Source organism: Gorilla gorilla, chromosome 12 (genome assembly GCF_029281585.2).
Source record: "Gorilla gorilla gorilla isolate KB3781 chromosome 12, NHGRI_mGorGor1-v2.1_pri, whole genome shotgun sequence".
Lineage (NCBI taxonomy): Eukaryota > Metazoa > Chordata > Mammalia > Primates > Hominidae > Gorilla > Gorilla gorilla.
The window spans coordinates 94,759,094-94,779,259 of NC_073236.2; the positions used below are offsets into that span (position 1 = coordinate 94,759,094).

The window sequence follows — 20,166 nt, forward strand, 5'->3', positions numbered from 1 at the left end:
CATGTGCATACCCAAGGTTGTGTGTGTGCCCAGGTAAGACCTGAGGAGGCTCTAATAGGGTTCTTATCTCTGGTTGACCTTGAGGCTGTGCACAAGCAGAATGTAAAGCAGTGTTGTAAAATTCCTAACTGAGTGTTGAAGACATGCCCAACATACACACTTAGTCCTTCTGCAAAGACCGGGTGTTTTTGTTGTTGCCATTGTTCCAAGTGTTTAAGGAAATCTCTGTCTAATTAGCTGACTACTAAGCTAATGGAACAGAGATTTCAGTGGCCACATATGAAAAAGAATACAGAATTTACTAAATTAGTTTAGAAAAGTCACTAAGCAAACAGCAACAGTAGCAAATGCTACAGACAGGGTAATATCTGATTTCCAGAGTTGCCACATAATATTGAAAATATACAGCTTTAATAAAAGATTACGAGGCATGCAAAGAAATAAGAAAAATTTCCCACATGCAGAAAAAAATGGAATCAATAGAAACTGACCCTGAAGAAGCCCATACATTGGACTTACTAGATAAGGACTTTGAGATCAGTTCAAAGAACTATAGGAAACTCTGTTTAAAGAACTAAAGGAGGCCACGGACAGTGGCTCATGCCTGTAATCCCAGCACTTTGGAAGCATTGCTTGAACCCAGGAGTTTGAGACCAGTCTGGGCAACATAGTGAGGCCTCATCTCTATAAAAATAAACAAATGAATAAATAAAAAATGTTTAAAAGAAGAACTAAAGGAAAGCATGAGAATGATGTATCACCAAAATAGAAAATAGCAATAAAGAAATAGAAACTACAAAAAGGAACCAAATCGAAATTCTGGAGTTGAAAAGTACAGTAACTGAAAAATTTTACTAGAGGAATACAGCAGAAGATTTTATCTGGCAGACAAAGGAATGAGCAAACTTGAAGATAGGTCAGTTGAGATTATTTAGTCTAAGCAACAGAAAGAAAAAAGAATGAAGAAAAATGAACAGAACTTATGAGACCTGTGGGACATCATCAAGCATACCAACATAAGCATAATGATAGTCCCAGAAGGAGAGAAGAGAAAGAAAGGGACAGACAGAAAAGAACATTTGATAAAATAATGAACAAAAACTTCCCAAATTTGATGAAAAGCATAAATGTACATATCCAAGAAACTCAATGAATTCCAAGCAGGAAAACCTCAAAGAGATCCATGATGATACACATTATAATCAAAGTGTTGCAAGATAAAGAGAGAATCTTGAAAACATCAACAAAGAAGCAACTCATCATGTACAAGTGACCCTCAATAAGATTAACAGCTGATTTCTGATCAGAAACCGTGGAAGCCAAAAGACAGTAGGATGACATATTCAAAGTGCTGAAAAAAAGAAAAATAAACACTTCTCAACTGAGATTCTACATCTGACAAAACCATCCTTCAGAAATGAAGGAGAAATTAGACATTCCCAGATAAAGTGAGTTTTGTTGTCTGACAACATTCTCAAGTGCTACGAAATGAGCCTCCAGTTTACACTGAATACTATTTGACAAAACCATGACTCTCCTACCAGGATGGGAAAAGGCCATGGTCCTCAGTTTGGTCATTGTCCTGAACTGCCAATTAGCAGTCACTACTCTTCACCCCCACCATTAGAGATGCCACTTTTGCCCCCACTCACCCCAAATAAAAACAAACCCAGGGCTAGATTCAGAGGGACTGGCCCCTAGCCTCCTTTTCCAGATGTCCTAAAGGGCAGTACAAGGGCCCTGGGGAAAAAAAAAACCATATAATCCACCTCTCAATTTTTCAGTTGAGAAAGCTAAGGTTCAGAGAGATGAAGTGACTTTCCTGAACCTACCCAGGTGGCTGGTTGTCCTGGCTCCACAGGCATTGTTGACTCCTCCTTCCTCCACCCTCTATAATCATTTTTTAAATCAAGCTCAAATCTATATAGAAGAGATAATTTAGTCAGACATCTGTGAAATATCAGAAGAAAGAAAAAAGGAGATGGAGAGAAGAGAACATGAAGACAGAGAAGGAAAAAACAGAATGAAGAGAAATGAAGAGACTGGACAAAAAAAGGAAAAGAGAAAAGAAAAAGCTTACAGGAAAAAGAAGACAGAAGAGGAATCAAGAGGAATATAAGGTAAGAAGGAAAGGAAGATATAGGAGGAGCCAAAGTGAGGAGTCAGGAAGCTCAGGGATACCTGGATTTATCCATAATCAACTAAGAGTTTTCCTAGAATGGGAGGTGCCACATTCCCATACCTCAGAGAAGTTGCAAAGCAATGTCATCTTCTTTTGCACCATGAAATATAGAAGTCAACATGAGAGGTAGAATCTCTTGGTGGCGTAGGGTCTTGGCCCACAGAACCCTGGCCACATCCCTCTATACTTTCTTTTGCTGATTAACACTATCATGGTAGCTCCAAGGGCCAGTTCAGGGCGTGACACTGGCCCAGCAATAAACGCTATCTTTGTTTTGTTTTTTGTTTTTGTTTCTGTTTTATTGAGACAGAGTCTTGCCTGGGCTGGAGTGCAGTGGCACCAGCACAGATCACTGCAGCTTCCACCTCCAGGGCTTGAACGGTCCTGCCATCTCAGCCTTCTAAGTAGCCACGACTACAGGCACACATCACCATGCCCAGCTAATTTTTTGGTATGTTTTTGTAGAGATGAAGTTTTGCCATGTTGCCCAGGCTGGTTTCAAACTCAAGGCAATCCACCTGCCTTGGCCTCCCAAAGTGCTGGGATTACAGACATTGAGTCACCATGCCCAGCCTTACCCTTGTTCTTATAACACAGCTAAAATTTTGCCAGAACTTCAAAAAGGATTTTACTAAAAGTGGTTCCTTCCAATATTTCCTGCTACCTTCTTGGTTCTGTGCCCACCTGGCTTCATCCTCCAATCTAGAGCCCTACAGCTGCCTCAGGCCACTAACCTGGTTTAGTTGCTCATCTGGACTTCTTCCCTTCCCTCTTGACAGTCCTTTGATTTCGGTAGAACCCAGAAATAAGATACCCTGGTAGGGTCACTTATACCAGATACCATTCCTTGACTCCTATCTCTTCCTAACAGCCCATAGATTTTCCTTTGGCTACTCATCTCTCCCCCTTGCATAGCAGCCATGTAGGTTTCGCTCATACTGACCCCAGCCCCAGCTTCAGGGGAGGATCCTGACTGTCTTAATACCAACAATATAACTCCACCCCTCTTGCCACAGTAATTGCTTAAAAGAATGGTCATGTAACCCAGGCCTAGATCAACATGGCAGTCTGCATGCAGTCATCATTGGTTTAGATTTGTTAAATCACAGAGAAGTGCAGAACTTAAGGACCTAAGTCCATTAAAGGAAGAGAAGATTGCTTTCTCTCTCTGTTTTGACTGAGTGATATGAGGTTTGTGATCTGGAACTGCTGCAGTCATTTTGCTACCAAGAGGGAAGATAGCCTGAGGGCAAGGCCACCACACTGAGGATGGCTGACTTTTGAGAATTCTGGAGAAAGTAAGCCAGAGCCTTGATCCAATTATACTCGAAGGTTGCCCTACCTCTAGATATTTCATTTATGTGAACCAAAAACATTTTCCAATCATTGGATATTCTGTTTTGTGGGACCAAAAGCATCTTACTGACACCACATTCCACTGGCTTCAATCCTGTCAGAAATCACAGGCCCTTATCCCATATTTCCTTTCATCAAGGAAACCCAGGCTGACCTTCTGCAGAGTGCTAGGGGTGACGCTTCAAACAAATACCAATGGCAAACAGGGAATTTTATCCTAGAACAAGATCACTTGAATTCTTAGCTCTAATGCCTCCCAGCCAGTTTCCTAAGACTGGAATCCTCCTAGGCAATGCTTCTGCCCCCATACCCATTATTTATAAATATCCTACCCACTTCTGGAATGTGCTATAGTCAGATAACATATGATGTGTAATGAGGGCACTGCTTACCAATGAGAACTTGGAAAATTCACAGGTGGGATATTTAGTTTCTCAATAATTGAGCAGGGAGAATTACTTTATCTCCAAATCAGGAAAACAGGAGATCTTTGATGAGATAGAAGAAAAGTGACAGAAGCTGGGCACGGTGGTTCATGCCTGTAATCCCAGCACTTTGGGAGGCCGAGGAGAGTAGATCACTGGAGGTCAGGAGTTTGAGCCCAGCCTAGCCAACATGGTGAAACCCCATCTCTACTAAAAATACAAAAATCAGCTTGTGTGGTGGTGGGCACATGTAATCCCAGCTACTCGTGAGGCTGAGACAGGAGAATTGCTTGAACCCAGGAGGTGGAGGTTGCAGTGAGCCAAGATCATGCCAATGGACTCCAGCCTGGGTGACAAGAGCGAAAGTCCATTTCAAAAAAACAAAAAAGAAAAGAAAAAATAAAAAAATGATAGAGGCTCAGTTATCATAGTGTGCTCTAAGAAGCAATCAGTATTAGCAACATAGGGGTCTGTTTTGCTGCTGTATTCTGTGAAGCTGACCTGGGAAGGGCTATCTTCCTGCATTTTCTATGCCAGAGTGATGACTGACAGCTGGAGCTAGAGGCTAAGAGGAGGAAGAATTAAGACTTTGAGGGAAAATCAGAGTGTGAAAAGATGGGGGGGAGTGGCAATGAGGAGGGAAGAAAATAAAAGATCAGAGAGAAGAAACTTCCTGATGCTCCTCTAAGGTGAATCCAGTATAGACCCATTAGGTGACCAAAGGTGATAGGGTTTGGATCTGTGGCTCTGCCCAAATCTCATGTTGAATTGTAATCCCCAGTGTTGGAGGTGGGGTCTGGTGGGAGGTGACTGGATCATGGGGGTGGATTTCTCATGAATGCTTTAGCACCATCTCCTTGGTGGTGTTCTCATGATACTGAATGAATGAGTTCTTATGAAATCTTGTTGTTTAAAAGTGTGTAGAACCCCCACCCCTCACTCCTGATCCGGCCATGTGAGACACCTTACTCCCACTTTGCCTTCTGCCGTGATTAGAAGCTTCCTGGGGCCTCTTCAGAAGTAGAAGCCACTATACTTCCTGTGTAGCCTGCAGAACCGTGAGCCAATGAAACCTCTTGTCTCTATACATTACCCAGTCTCAGGTATTTCCTTATAGCACTGCAAAAGTGGATTAATACACAAGGAGGGGGGAAGCAATAATTTTTATATTTCTTAGTACTTTGTGTATGTGCTTGATAGGCTATTAGTATAATTTTCTTTCTGGCAATGATCTGCACCTTCCTACTTCATACACTGCTATTAGTCTCCTTTATTTAGTCTCCACTTCTTTCCTGATAATAAAACTTGCAATTTGTAGCTGAGTACATGCTGCTCAAAATAAAACTACATTGTCCAGCCTCCCTTGCAGCTAGATGTACTATGTAACTAAGTTTCAGCTAATAAATATAATTGGAAGTGTTGTATGCAAATTTCTAGAAGTGTTCTTCAAGGAAGAAGATTTCTTTCTTCTCCATTCCTCCTTCCTGATGACAGGAATACGGATATGATGACTGGAGCTTGTACAAGCACCTTGGACCAAGAGGCAGTATGCTAAAGTTGGTGGAGCAGCCAGACAGGAGCCTGAAACTTACATGATTTTGAGTAGCTATCTAGCCCTAGACTTCTGACTCCAGACTTCATTTAAGTAAAAGAGAGATAAACTCTGATCTTATTTTAGTTATCAATTTATTGGGTTTTCTGGCACATGTGCTTGCATCTAATTCTAACTTCAAAACTACCTTTCCATATTCAAAAAGCATAATCTTTCTCCTGGAACCCTACAGTCCTTTTATTTGTGTAATTTGCATTTATTCTCTTAATATTTCCTTGGGGTATAGTATTAAGTCTGACCATTCTTACTTCAAAAACGGACAGAAAAATTATATGACTCAGTTGAAAGTACAGCCTTAAGGCAATGAATGGGCTTAGCCAAGAAGGTGCAGCACCTCATTTCCCATTGCATGCTGTTCCCACCAGAGGGTATTATGGACAGGTAAGTTGCAATACAGCTAGGCACTGGATGCAGGAAGTGTTCAGCCACATAGATCCCTAGATGAATTTGTGTGGACTCAGGAGACTTCCAGAGATGTTCTCACTTTTAGTTCAGATTTTTGTCAGGCTGCCTCTCTCAGGAAAAGCCCAGAAGTAGAAGAGGTCTGTTTAAAACCCACAGCTGTTTTTTTTTTTCATAGCTAAGGAGGAGATAAGCTATTGAAAAACAGAGAGAGTTTAATTTTTCCACTTTCCAGCCTATTGAATCAGTACCAGAAATATTTTTACCTAATTTTTATGAATAATCTGGAAGAATATGATAAAATCTCCAGATTTTCAGAAGACACTATGCTTTTGAGGGAGTGAAGGACCAAGAGGATGTGAACAAATTCAGGAAGATCTCATGAAGTCTCCTGAGAAAAAGACCAGTAAACTGAGGTAAGTGATGGCCAGACTGGAGATGGATAATAACCCACCTAAATGTGTGAGTTGGGAGCTGAAGGTGAAGGCACACAGATTATTCTTAGCTACTCTCCAAAGACATTAACTAATGAACTGGTGTAGTCAAGAAGTCCAATGCAATTCAATTGCACAACATTAATCAAGAGTCTATGATGTGCCAGGCATCATACCCAGTGCCAGTTTGCAAATATGTGCATAACGTGGACCCTGACATCATGGAGTACGTAGCCTATTTCCAAATGTCGACAGGAAGAGGTTTGGAAATACTCTTCGCTGTTCTTTGGAATACTGTGTGCAAAATGGATCACTATGCTCAAAGGAAGCCATAGCAGAGCTGGAGAAGATCCAAAGAAGAGGAAGAACAAGAAGGCAAGTGTCTGCCACCATGCACTTGTTACATATGTCACCTCCTCTGTGAAGTCCTCCATGGTTGATTCCCCTAGGTAGAATTGACTTACTTTTTTTTTTTTTTTTTTTGAGATGGAGTCTTGCTCTGTTGCCCAGGCTGGAGTGCAGTGGTGTGGTCTCGGCTCATTGCAAGCTCCACCTCCTGGGTTCATGCCATTCTCCTGCCTCAGCCTCTTGAGTAGCTGGGACTACAGGCGCCCGCCACCGTGCCTGGCTAATTTTTTGTATTGTTAGTAGAGACGGGGTTCAATCGTGTTCGCCAGGATGGTCTCAATCTCCTGACCTTGTGATCCACCCGCCTCAGCCTCCCAAAGTGCTGGGATTACAGGCGTGAGCCACCGCGCCCATCCTGAATTGACTTACTTTTACTTGAGTGTTTCACAGTACTTTGTGAACAATTCTATCATGACACTTTATTTCAAATAATTTTATTATTTTATTTTATTTTATTATTTTTGAGACAGAGTCTCACTCTATTGCCCAAGCTGGAGTGCAGTGGCGCGGTCTCAGCTCACTGAAGCCTCTGACTCCTGGGTTCCAGCGATTCTCCTGCCTCAGTCTCCAGGGTAGCTGGGATTACAGGTGCGTGCCACCATGTCCGGCTAATTTTTGTATTTTTAGTAGAAACGGGTTTCACCATGTTGGCCAGGCTGGTCTCGAACTCCTGACCTCAGGTGATCCACCCGCCTTGGCCTCCCAAAGTGCTGGGATTACAGGTGTGAACCACCACATCCAGCTGTAATTTTGAAAAAAACATATCTTCCAAAATACCTGAAGGCAAAGACCTTACTTATTTTTGTATATTTAATATTTAGTGCATTATGTACATTTGTATAGTACATGCTTAATAAATATTTGCTAAATTAATGGAAAGATGGAAATAGATTCCATTGGTCTCCAAAGTTTTTGTTCATATGCTGAATCAGAAAAAAATATTTGAGCATGACCCATATGTGTATTTTAAATATATAGTATACGATATTATGTACATCATAAACCACATAAAAATTATTAAAATTGAATAAGGTATAAAATTAGCTCTAACATTTTAATATCTTATTTTTAACAGCAATACCAATAGTAGATGCAAATTTAACAGCAATACCAATAGTAGATGCAAATTCATATTTCAAATAACCTCCATAATTTTTATTTTTTTTTGGTCTGGCCTTATCTGATCTGATCAGGGTATTATTGTTTTCACCTCATAACGTGACAGATGAAGTGTCCAAGCCAGAAGCTGAAATGCCTACTCTGTCATTTTTTTTTCCCATTGTTTGCTTGTATTAATTGTCTAGTTTTTCAATCTAAAGATTGTTTACAAAAATCTTTGAAAGTTTCTTAACCATTTGGGGATGGGTAATTTTACTAAAGCTAGATCCCATTGTCTTGGCACCCATAAACTCAAGCATTTCTGTAACACAAGGCACACAAATGGCTCAAGTCCCCACTTGCAATCCTGTTGGGGAACACCCCCTCTTCCCTTGGCATAGCTTGTATATAGCAGGTAAAAAATACCCACCTGAAACACAGCCTGAAGGTGGGTGCCAGTGTCAAATCTTATATAAAATATTAGTAAAGGCTTACTTTACATTCTATAGGTAAAATTAAAATATGAATGAGAGTTCTGTTATTTTGGTGTCTCACCCCAAGGCATCATTTTGTGGACCGAGTCATCGACCTTAGGTATCTAGAGAGGCTGCCTTGAACCTTGACAAAAAGGTTTTAAATAGAGAAGAAAGACTAGATTTAGAAAGTGTACAGCTAGAGGCAGATACAGAAAAGCTAACTTCAATTAAATAACGTGGTTTCAAAGCATAGTGGCAAAAGTTTTTATACTTGTCCTATCAAGAGGCAGAATTTATCTCCCTTCTCTTCCAACCTGGGCAGGCCTCTGACAATAAGGATGTGGTGGAAGTGGTGTTATGTAACTTCCAAGTCTAGGTCATAAAAGGGTCTGCAGGTTCCACCTCATTTACTGGAACTCTCACTCGCTCACATGGGGAGCTCTGAGCCTCCCTGAGAGAAGCCCAACTGCCCTGAGGCCCATGATGCGCTCTAGTTGATAGGTCCAGACCAGCCCAGCCTTCCAGCCCTCCCTGCCAAGGCACCAGATGTGCAAGAGAAGCTGTCTTGGACCCTCCAGACCAGCTCACTGGCAACTAAATGCCCCACGGAATGGAAGAGTCATCCATGCGAGTGCTCTCTGAATTCCTCGTGCACAAAATCATGAGATATAAGAACATGGTTGTTGTTTTGGTTTGGTTTTGGTTTTTTGGGGTTTTTGGTTGTGGTTGGTTTTGTTTTGAGACAGGGTCTCACTCTGTTGCCCAAGCTGGAGTGCAGTGGCACAAACACGGCTCACCGAACCTTCAGCCTCCTGGACTCAAGCCATTCTCCTACCTTGGCTTTCCAAGTAACTACAGGTGTGTGCCACCACACCTGGCTATTTTTTTTACTTTTTGTGGAGATAGAGTCTCGCCATGTTGGCCAGGCTGGTCTCAAACTCCTGGACTCAAGTGATCCTCCCACGTCAGCCTTCCAAAGCACTGGGATTACAGGTGTAAGACACTATGCCCAGCCTGTTGTTTTAAATCACTAAGTTTTGGGGTAAAGTGGTTATGCAGCAGAGGATTACCAGACAATAAGGAAAGTGTTTTTCAAAACCCGAGGTCTCAAACAGCGGGACTCACCACCTTAGGAGGGAGTAATTGTGGCCATTGTATCAGTATTCACTAAGAATTGGATGGGCCGGGCGCGGTGGCTCATGCCTGTAATCCCAGCACTTTGGGAGGCTGAGGCAGGCAGATCACCTGAGGTCAGGAGTTCATGACCAGCCTGGCCAACATGGCGAAACTTCATCTCTACTAAAAATACAAAAATTAGCCGGGGTTGATGGCGCATGCCTGTAATCCCAGCTACTCAAGAGGCTGAGGCAGGAAAATCGCTTGAACCCAGGAGGTGGAGGTTGCAGTGAGCCAAGATGGCACCACTGCACTCCAGCCTGAGCGACAGAGTGAGACTCTGTCTCAAAAAAAAAAAAAAAAAAGAAAAGAAAAGAAGTGGAGAAACATTTACCAAGCATGATGGGGAGGTAGCTGTGTTGCACAGAGTGCTGACCTTGAAGTCAGATGACACTAGTAAATCCTGCCACTTAGTAGCTAGGAGTCCTTGGGTGAGTCACTTCACCAGTGTTCCTCACAGGGTTGCAGTGAGCATTAAAGAGCTATGAACATCATCTGCAAACTGGAAGGGACCCTGCTGCTATCAAGTTGTCAAATTGCAGGAAGGATGCCTGCATTGGGTGAGCAATTGAATTAGGTAAGTGAACTCTGAGATTCTGTAAAACCAGGATCAGTCCTAACTCATGTAGTAAGGTGTAAACATGTGTAAAAATATATGCTCTCGGTCCGGCGCAGTGGCCCATGCCTGTAATCCTGGCACTTCGGGAGGCCGAGGCAGGCAGATCACTTGAGGTCAGGAGTTCGAGACCAGCCTGGCCAACATGGTCAAACCCCATCTCTACTAAAAATACAAAAATCAGGCAGTTATGGTGGCCTGTACCTGTAATCCCAGGTACTCGGGAGGCTGAGGCAGGAGAATTGCTTGAACCTGGGAGGTGGAGGTTGCAGTGAGCTGAGATGGTACCACTGCACTCCAGCCTGGGTGACTGAGAGAGACTCTTTCTCAAAAAAAAAAAAAAAAAAAAAAAAATATATATATATATATACACACACACACACACACACACACACACACACACATATGTATGTATGCTCCAACCTTATCGGTCCAGAGTCCATCTTTCCAAACACTGTTCAGAGTGAAATCCAGATGATCATCTGCCTTGTGGCTTTACCTAACCCCTGAGAGATGTTTAAAAACCCTATTAATCTCTTGGTGAAGGGAAGGGGGTGTCTGTGGACTCCAAGTTAAAAGGATTTATTTTAGAACAGTATTTCTCGCAGTGTGGTTCCAGCACCAGCAATATTAGCATTATCTGGGAAACTATCAGAAATGTAAATTCTTGCCCCCCATCCCAGCAGATTTACTGAATCAGAAACTCTGGGGTGGGGCCCAGCAATCTGTGCTTGAATAAGCCTCCAGGTGAGTCTGCTATGAGCTCAAGTTACCTTATGATTAGGCTGACAAAGTAAGCAAATCATAGACGCTGCAGATCCTGATGGCAGACCTCTGAGAAGAGGCGGAGGGTCTGGGGACAGTCGCAGAATGTGGTGATGGAGAGCATCATTTATGACTTGCCCAAACTCTTCCACAGTGTTCCAGGTCTGGAAGGACCGTCAGTATTTCTGACATGTTTATGAAGGGTTGTTCACGATGCTCAGATAAAGAATCAGAAATATCGAGGGTTTGGGGATGAGAGTGGCTTGGAGAAGGTCAGTTGGAGAGAAGATGATGTGGGTTTCTGTGAGATATTAAAGCCCTAAATACAGAGGAGAGGATTCCCAGACAGCTGCCTCACATCACTGCCTGCAAATTCAGCTTCCATCGCAGGCCACGGAGACGCGGAAGGTAAAGTTATGGCGCCACCTGCTGGAGAAACGTAGGCTCGGATTCCCTCCACTTGGAGATTCCGTTCCTCCCTAACACTCAGCCCTAAAGCTCAATCCTCCAGAGACCCCAAACCTGCAAGGGTGTCATGTACCAACCAGGTGGAAAACCACTGTCCTGCTTACCAATACGACTTCAGTTTTTCAAAGCTTGTGCTTTGGGGTCTGAGAATTTCAATGTTACAAGCCTAGCAATCTTTCCCAGAGGAGACTGGGATAGAATAAACATGCTCCAAGTTCCTTAAAAAGATAGGACCAGAGGAGGTTCACCTATCCATAAATAATCAGCCCCCCTTGTCAGCCCACCATAGTGAGGGTCCTCTTCCCAGACCAGGGACAGATGCTGCCAAGGCTCCGGAAAGAGTCATGGGCCCATGAGAGATGAACGCCTTTCCTGGCACGTGAGCCATCAGAGATCCAAAGCCAGTACCGGGCACTGATGAATGTGCAAGCACTCCACTCTGTGTAGACCAGGTCTGAAGGGCTCCATAACGACCCAATCATGGCAGCAGATGCCCTGAAAATGGCTCCCTCCTCTAGGGATCATTAGAAAGCTATTAAGGATGTCTAATTATTTCCTAGTGCTAATAAAGATGCCAATAAGCCAGGCAAGTTTTCTCACTTTTATGGAGATAATTAGAAGGCCAATTATTTTTTATGTCCATAAAAGAGTGAAACTTTAACCGCTGTCCCTGCAGCTGTATTTTATACCACCCTTGTGACAGAAGCTGCTTTGTAGCACTTCATTACGCATTAACAAGGATCTCGGGTTTTTAAACTCCAAACCACAGTCTACCCTAGATTCAGAGTTAGTCTGAAGGAAGTGGAGCAGGAAAATAGGCAATAGATCATTCTCTAAGACTTTGGGGGGAAGGAGTCATCTTGGCCATGCATTCTGCTTCGGAGATTGTATCCTACCCAACTCTAAGGCAGTGGTTCTCAAACTTGAGCTCATAGCAGACTCACCTGGAGGCTTATTCAAGCACAGATTGCTGGGCCCCACCCCAGAGGTTCTGATTCAGTAAATCTGCTGGGGTGGGGGGAAAGAATTTACATTTCTGATAGTTTCCCAGATAATGCTAATATTGCTGGTGCTGGAACCACACTGCAAGAAACACTGTTCTAAAACAAATCCTTTTAACTTGGAGTCCACAGACACCCCCTTCCCTTCACCAAGAGATTAATAGGTAGAATTCAAAGGGGTCCATGACTTTGGTTGGGAAAAGGCTTACATCTTTATCTTCACTAACTTCCAACTGAAATTTAGCTTTTTAAAAAATGATGAATGTGGGTAACAGACCACAGTAGTATTAGCAGTGATAAGAGATATTTTCCAATCCCATTACAGTAGTGGCAGGTTTCTGCAAATATCATCTATGCTTATCCGTGTTTTAAAACTCCAGTGGTTACTAGTCCTGCCAGTAGATTTTATTCTTTAATCCATTAATGGAGAAGCACATATTACTATATCACTGCTTTAAAAATATTGTGATAACTGTATTTCAAAATGATTGGTTTCCTTTGATGTCCTATGTATTATCTTTTGTGCGTTTGAAAGTGTTATTCAGACTGCCCAGGGAGGAGGGGGGAAGGGAGGAGGGGCTCTAGCACACAAAAAAGTGTAAAAATCTTGCTCTAAAGCTATGAAATTAATCCTCAAGAATAACTCAGAACTTCCTTCAAGAAAAAGTTTAAAAGAAGTGATAATGCTTGGATACATGAGGAGAGGAGGGACAGGGAGGTAGCTGAGAGGCAGGGGGATGGATGAGATGGCCAGGTTGTTTTACCTCAGTGATGAATGGAAAGCAAGAAAAGTCCACTTGGTCTTCCCTGTGCTCTTCACAAGAGGTTAGGTCAGGCCTCTTAAAACACTATCCCTCGGCCAGGCGTGGCGGCTCATGCCTGTAATCCCAGCACTTTGAGAGGCTGAGCGGGGTGGATCACCTGAGGTCAAGAGTTCGAGACCAGTCTGACTAACATGGTGAAGCCCGTCTCTACTAAAAATACAAAAATTAGGGCAGGGCATGGTGGCTCACGACTATAAACCCAGCACTTTGGGAGGCTGAGGCGAGTGGATCACCTGAGGTCAGGAGTTCGAGACCAGCCTGGCCAACACAGTGAAACCCCGTCTGTACTAAAAATACAAAAAATTAGCTGGGTGTGGTGGTGAGCACCTGTAATCCCAGCTACTCCGTAGGGAGGCTGAGGCAGGAGAAACACTTGAACCCAGGAGGCAGAGGTTGCAGTGAGCCAAGATCACACCATTGCACTCCAGCCTGGGCAACGAGAACAAAACTCCGTCTAAAAAAAAAAAAAAAAGCCAGGTGTGGTGGCAAATGCCTGTAATCCCAGCTACTCAGGAGGCTGAGGCAGGAGAATCACTTGAACCCAGGAGGCAGAGGTTGCCGTGAGCTAAGATCGCACCATTGCGCTCCAGCCTGGGCCAGAGTGAGACTCTGTCTCAAGAAAAAAAAAAAAAAAACACCCCTCAATTCTCAACGTGGCGTGAGCAGTGGCAATAGCAACTATATAGCATTAATATTTTAAATATTATGAACTTCTATCAGGAACCATATGGTTATTAAGGACTTAGGTGTATCATATATTCTCTGGGAGAGCCGATGTTTTTTTGTTGTTTGTTTGTTTGTTTGTTTTGTGAAACAAGGCATCACTCTGTCACCCGGGCTGGAGTGAAGTGGTGCTATCACAGCTCACTGCAGCCTTGACCTCCTGTGCTCAAGCGATCCTCCCACCGCAGCCCCCAGAGTAGCTAGGACTACAGGCGCATGCCACCATACCAGGCCAATTTCTGTATTTTTTGTAAAGTTAGGATTTCGCTATGTTGCCCATGCTGGTACCAAACTCCTGGGCTGAAGCGATCCACTTGCCTCAGCCTCCCACGGTGCTGAGATTACAGGCATAAGCCACTGCACCTGGCCTACAGTGGTCATGATTTTATGAAGTGCAGAGATAGAAAGGCTATCCACTCAATAATTCAGAGATGAACCTGATCTCTAACTCCAAATCCTGCACTTTCCAGCCAGTTGAAGGAATGGGCGTGTGTGTGTGTGTGTGTGTGTGTGTGTGTGTGTGTGTGTGTGTGTGTCTGGAGGAGAGAGTTGGGAGAGATGGCCCCTGTCATGAAGTCCTTCTTTACCCCTTCAGGCAAACAAGCCCTGGCCCTGTGGTCCCTAGACCCAACCCCAAAGTTCTCCTTCATGTGAACAAAGGAAAGAGCCTGGGATCTGGAGTCAGAGATTTGAGTTCCAATGCTGATTCTGCCATTGTAATTCCAGGTGATTTACTCAACCTCCCCTAACCTTAGTCTCTACCTCCGTAAAATGAGTTTACCATCCCCCTGGCATGGCTGTGGTGCCCAGTGGATGCTTAGTAAATGCCAGTGGCCATCACTCTTACACCTTCCCCTGCTCCAGTGGCCCCATACCAGCACTGTCTCTCTACTTCCCTGTCAATCTCTGTCATTTTGGCCTGGCCACACTTCTCCTCCCTCCTTTTCCAACTCACCCCAATCTTGCTTACACCTAAATCTCCTAACTCTCCCAGTTCTGGGCATCTGAAAATAGCTCACTCAGTATCTCCAGCTATGCAAAAGAGGGCCTGATTATGTCTTCCTTAAAGATTGCTACTGGCTGTTGCCTGAACAGAGGAGTGGGTGCCTAGTCAGAGGAGAGAGATGGTTTCTTCCAGCAAGCCTTCCCTAGAACAGTTCAAATCTTTCTGGCATATTTCTTTGCCACAAAAAGTCTGGAACTTGTTTTGACTTTGTCCTTCCCCTCTCCTGTGTGTGTTGAGACAAGTCCCCCAAACCTGTGGCTTTGAGTGCAACCCCCATACTTCTACATCTTCCCGCTTCTCAACCCATCCACCCTTTGTGGATGGTGCCAGGGAAGCACACTAATGCTTTGTTTAAGAAGTGGGAGGAACTGGCAGTGTCAACTCCTCAATGTCTTGCATTCAGATGTGTTAATCCTTTTATTTGCTCTGTGTCCTTAGGCAAGTCGCCTAACCTTTCTGGGCTTAGGATCAACATATCCTGGTGGAGGGAGGAAATGGTTGCTTCATTTTCCTGAGTGTCTAGAAGGAGCGAGAGCAGATTCAGTTTAATCACCGCAAAGAGGGGTCATTAAAGTTTAGAGAGAATGATAGCGATGTCACTAGACCCAAGGTTCACAATGCTTCCCTGCACCCTCTTTCCTATCCAGCCATCCTTGATACCTGCCTCATAAAAGAAACAGAAGACGTAACCCTTAGGCATTCTGTACAGGGAAGATAGGCTTAAAAACAAAAATGACAGCATATGTGACAAGCACTACTCTGGCCTTATGGAAAAGCACTCCAGGTGCACGTGAGTGAGTGACCAACTCCTCCTGGAGTGGGGTAGCTGGGCCCAGATGTGATTTGCACACTGGCTGAGCACAGCGGGCTGAGGGAAGGGAAGGATACGGAAGGGACGCCAGGCATTAAGGGATAGTGTGCCATTCACCAAACTGGGGCATTCAGGAGGAGAAGCAGGTTTCCCACAAAGGATGAGGAAAAAAATAGTGTGAATGTAGACATGCTAGGTCATAGAAATGGGAGGCTACAGCTGGAAGACCACAGCCCAAGAGCATCTGAACCCAATGAACCCAGTGCATTCTTTTTTTTTTTTTTTTTTTTTTTTTGAGACGGAGTCTCACTCTGTCACCCAGGCTGGAGTTCAGCAGCGCTATCTCAGCTCACTGCGACCTCCACCTCCTGGGTTCAAGCAATTCTCCTGCCTCAGCCTCCCATGTGGCTGGGACTACAGGTATGTGCCACCACACCTGGCTAATTAGTTTTGTATTTTTAGCAGAGATGGAGTTTTGCCATGTTGGCCAGGCTGGTCTCAAACTCCTGACCTCAGGAGATCTGCCTGCCTCAGCCTCCCAAAGTGCTAGGATTACAGGCGTGAGCCACCGCACCCAGCTTCCAATGCATTCTTGAGAGAAGTATGCGCCCAAAGGACAAGCAAGAATAATAACCATAATCTTTGTAATAATGATGATGATAACCACAATAGTAACCTGCATTGACTGAGCACTTACTAAGTGCCAGGCAGTTGCTTCGTGTCTTGATTTGTTGTTTAATCTTCATAACAAACTCATAAGGTGGATATTGTTGCCTTCATTTTACAGATAGGAAAACTGAAGTACCAAGGGAATGTGTAACAAAGCTCATTATCACATACCACTATGTGCCCAAACCCTGACATGGTGCCCTCGTGGGCCAGGTGGGACAGACTCCGTTTACTCCCGGCTAATGACCACAGCACCACGAGCCACCATGGGCCAAACAGTCACTAGGTCTGTCCCCTCCCAAATTGGTTGTGAGCTTCAGTAGCTCCAGTGGTGAGAAACACGTCATCTAGTAAGAAACAATCAAGGTCCACAGCTGAGCAGGCCCAGGCTGCAGGCCCACGCCCGCCTCACCTGGCCAAGGGTGTGTGAGCCGCCAACAAGCAGGGAGGCTGAGGAGGCAGCCGAGGGAGCAGGAGACGGCCTCTCCCCCACCAGAACTGGCCCGGCTCCTCCCACCCCAATTCCGCTTATTCAGACCCCTCTTCCTACTTGATTAGGGAATTCCATGTCTAGGCCAGGAGCCTGACCCACTACTGAAGGGGATTGGAGAAGGGGTAGAGAGGCGGGAACAGAGAGGAGCCTCAACATCCTCCCGCCCCCGGCTTCTGCTCTTTCTCCTGTTAACTCACCGGGTTGAATAGACAAGTCCAGGAGCCTGACATCACCGCTACTTCCACCTCCAGGGAGGAGTCTTGCTGCGCATGTGTGTGCGTGTGTGTGCGTAGGGGTTGGGGAGGTCCCCACCACACCTTACCTCTGATTTTCCCTGAGCTCTGGCCCTAGATCAGTTCACAGATATGCTGGACACACGGCTGAAAGTTAGGCAGCAACCAGGACAGCTGGATCCAGAATCCCGGAGGGGCCAGGCTGAGGAGCTTTCTGCCTCCAGGGCCTGAGAGGCGGGGCTTAGCCAGGGCTGGGGGCTGCATAGTTCCACACCAGCCAGGGTCTTGCCCGCAGCCCAGCAGCTCCTCTCTGAAGCACTGGAATCCCGCTCACCCCCTCCCAGCTCAGGAAGTCCCTTAGGTAACTCTAAATATAAAGACCATCTTCTCCCTCTGCTTTTACCTCCCAGTTTGAGCAAATAGGAAGCTGCTGCTGCTGCTGCTATTAGAAAAGTGATTTTGTAGCGACTCTTGTTTACACAAAACTTTTGTCAAGAGTCCTAGAATCTTAACTTCTTTCAGCCTCAGTTTCCTCACCTGTAAAGTGGGACTAATCGCTTAAATGGGACAATACATGCAAAAAGTTATCTTAGTCCCCTCAGGCTGCTATAACAAAATGCCAACCTTACGAACAACAGAAATTTATTTCTCAGGGAGCTGAAACTGGCAAGTCCAAGATCAAGGCACTGGCAGATTCGACGTCTTGTGAAGGATCCCTTTCTGGTTCATCACATGGTGGAAAGGGCAGGAGATCTCTCTGGGGTCTCTTTTATAAAAGCACTAATCCCATTTATGAGGATTCTGTCCTTGTGACCTAATCACCTCCCAGAGGCCCCACTTCTTAGTACAATCACACTGGTGATTAGGTTTCAACAGATGAAATTGGGAAGGTCAGCCGGGCACCGAGGCTCAAGCCTGTAATCCCAGCAATTTGGGAGGCCAAGGTGGGTGGATCACCTGACGTCAGGAGTTCAAGTACAGCCTGGCCAACATGGTGAAACCCTATCTCTACTAAAAATACAAAAAAATAGCTAGGTGTGGTGGCACGCGCCTGTAGTCCCAGCTACTCAGGAGGCTGAGGGAGGAGAATCTTTTGAACTGGGAGGCAGAGGTTACAGTGAGCCAAGATCGCACTACTGCACTCCAGCCTGGGTGACAGAGCAAGTCTCCATCTCAAAAAAAAAAAAAAAAAAAAGAAAGAAAGAAAGAAAAAGAAAAAGAAACTGGGGAGGTCACAAACATTGAGACCATAGCAAAAGCCTAGCACAGAACATAACTCCACAACTGCCGGCACTCAACAGAGGCTGGTGTTTCTCCCTTCCTCCTCCACACCCTTCTCAGCACTGGGTCTCAGCACTGGGACTAGGAGAGGAGAAGGACCAAGCCACCTCCGGCAAAACAGGCCCCTGTGGCTGTGGCTGGACTGAGATTCTGTGGTCAGCTCTAGGCAAGGGACACCTTAGACCAAAACGGGGTTCTAGAACGAAGAGTTTCCAAAGCTCAGGATGTTACACGAAAACAGAATGCCTCAGAGTGACTGAATGCTGGTCTTCAATTCAAGGGGTACCTCACTACTTCTAGGAATGGGATGGGATTCATCCTGAGGAAGCCCCAGGGGTAGATAAGGGACCCATAGAGGGCGCTATAGGAACAGACTTTGAGTCAGGAAGAAAGAACTCTTCAGAGGTGAGTCCAGAGATGGCTGGGCTGGTTTGGAAGTGACGAGTTCTCAGTCACTGGAGGTGATCAGGCAGAGGCTGGGTGAGCTCAAGAGGATTTGGGACTGGAAGAGGTACTAGAGTAAATTACTTTCACCTTCCCTAATCTGGGGCTTCTGAGTCTATCAAAATAGGTAACTGCCAAGAGGTATGATTTGAGGACCCTTCACCCCAAATCTCTCTTTTGTCCATTACCGACGCCTGACATTCCCCGATTATAGATGCATTGCTTTGGGTTAAGACACTGTCTCTTGCAAAATACCAGTCTTCCTGGTTGGTGTCACCCTGGTTTATCAGAGACCTGATCTTGGACTTTCCAGCTACCAGAACTGTGAGTGAGCCAAATATACTACTTTTCTTTATTTATCACCCAGGCTCAAGTATTCTGATATGGCAGCAGAAAATGGACTAAGATAGATGTCAAATTTTTTGTTATATATATTTCACAATAAAAAATTACACCCTCCAGCGTTGGGGATTCAGAGAGGATCAGTGAGGGAGGCTACAGATTCTGTTTCCACAGATGCAGCCCGCTGGCCCTTTGCCGTGGATACCTGTGCACTGCCCACCCCCTTCCCCCATGCCTGCAGTGGTGGCTGGGCCCCGGGACCTATATGCATGGGGGAAGGGTGCTAGTAGGGCTTAAGGGAAGGAGCTCCAAGGCTTGCTGAGTGAGAGGCTCAAATATCCAGTAGCTCCACTTAGGACTGAACACAGGGGCATGGAGATATAGAAAGCTAGTTGGAGTGATGGCTGAGTGAAGCAGTGGAGTTGCCAGGAGCCTGAGGGCACACCAGGGGCAACTGCAAGGGGAGTAGTAGGAAGCCCACTAGGGGCAACAATCCTGAAAGTATCCTCCCATTAGAAAGGGGCTTCATTGTCCAAACGAGCATCCTGTGGTCAGTGGCAGCTGCAGAGTTCTTGAGGAGAAGGAGCTTAGAGCAAGCACTCTTTGGGTATGTAAACAATAGGACATTTCGTGCCCCCACTGCTCCTGGAAAAAGCAGCAGGCTTTGCTCCGTGATGCAAGGAGGAAACAGCAGGGAGACTGCTTCTGAGTCGGTAGAAGGAAGAACTTTCTAGCACAGATGCAGATGGACTGGGCTTCCTTGAAAGGTGATCAGTTTCCTATCCCAAAGGTGTTCCAAGATAAGCTGTCCTCTGCAGATTCAGAGCTCCCTGTATGGGATAGTGGGAGGAGATCCCCTGAAGAGGAGGTATTGTGTAAAGGAGTGGCCGCTGCTTTTCAAAGATGCCACTAATCCTCACA

General features: G+C 45.1%; 1 long non-coding RNA gene across 1 annotated transcript in view; it reads right to left on the reverse strand.

Annotated features, from left to right (window-relative positions):
• The window catches only part of LOC129531573 (uncharacterized), a 28,492-nt gene extending 11,252 nt beyond the window's left edge, over positions 1–17,240 (reverse strand). The window contains exon 1 of the long non-coding RNA XR_008676840.2: positions 17,143–17,240. This is a non-coding gene — a long non-coding RNA (uncharacterized lncRNA). The remainder of the gene's footprint in view (positions 1–17,142) is intronic.
• Positions 17,241–20,166: the final 2,926 nt, after the last annotated feature.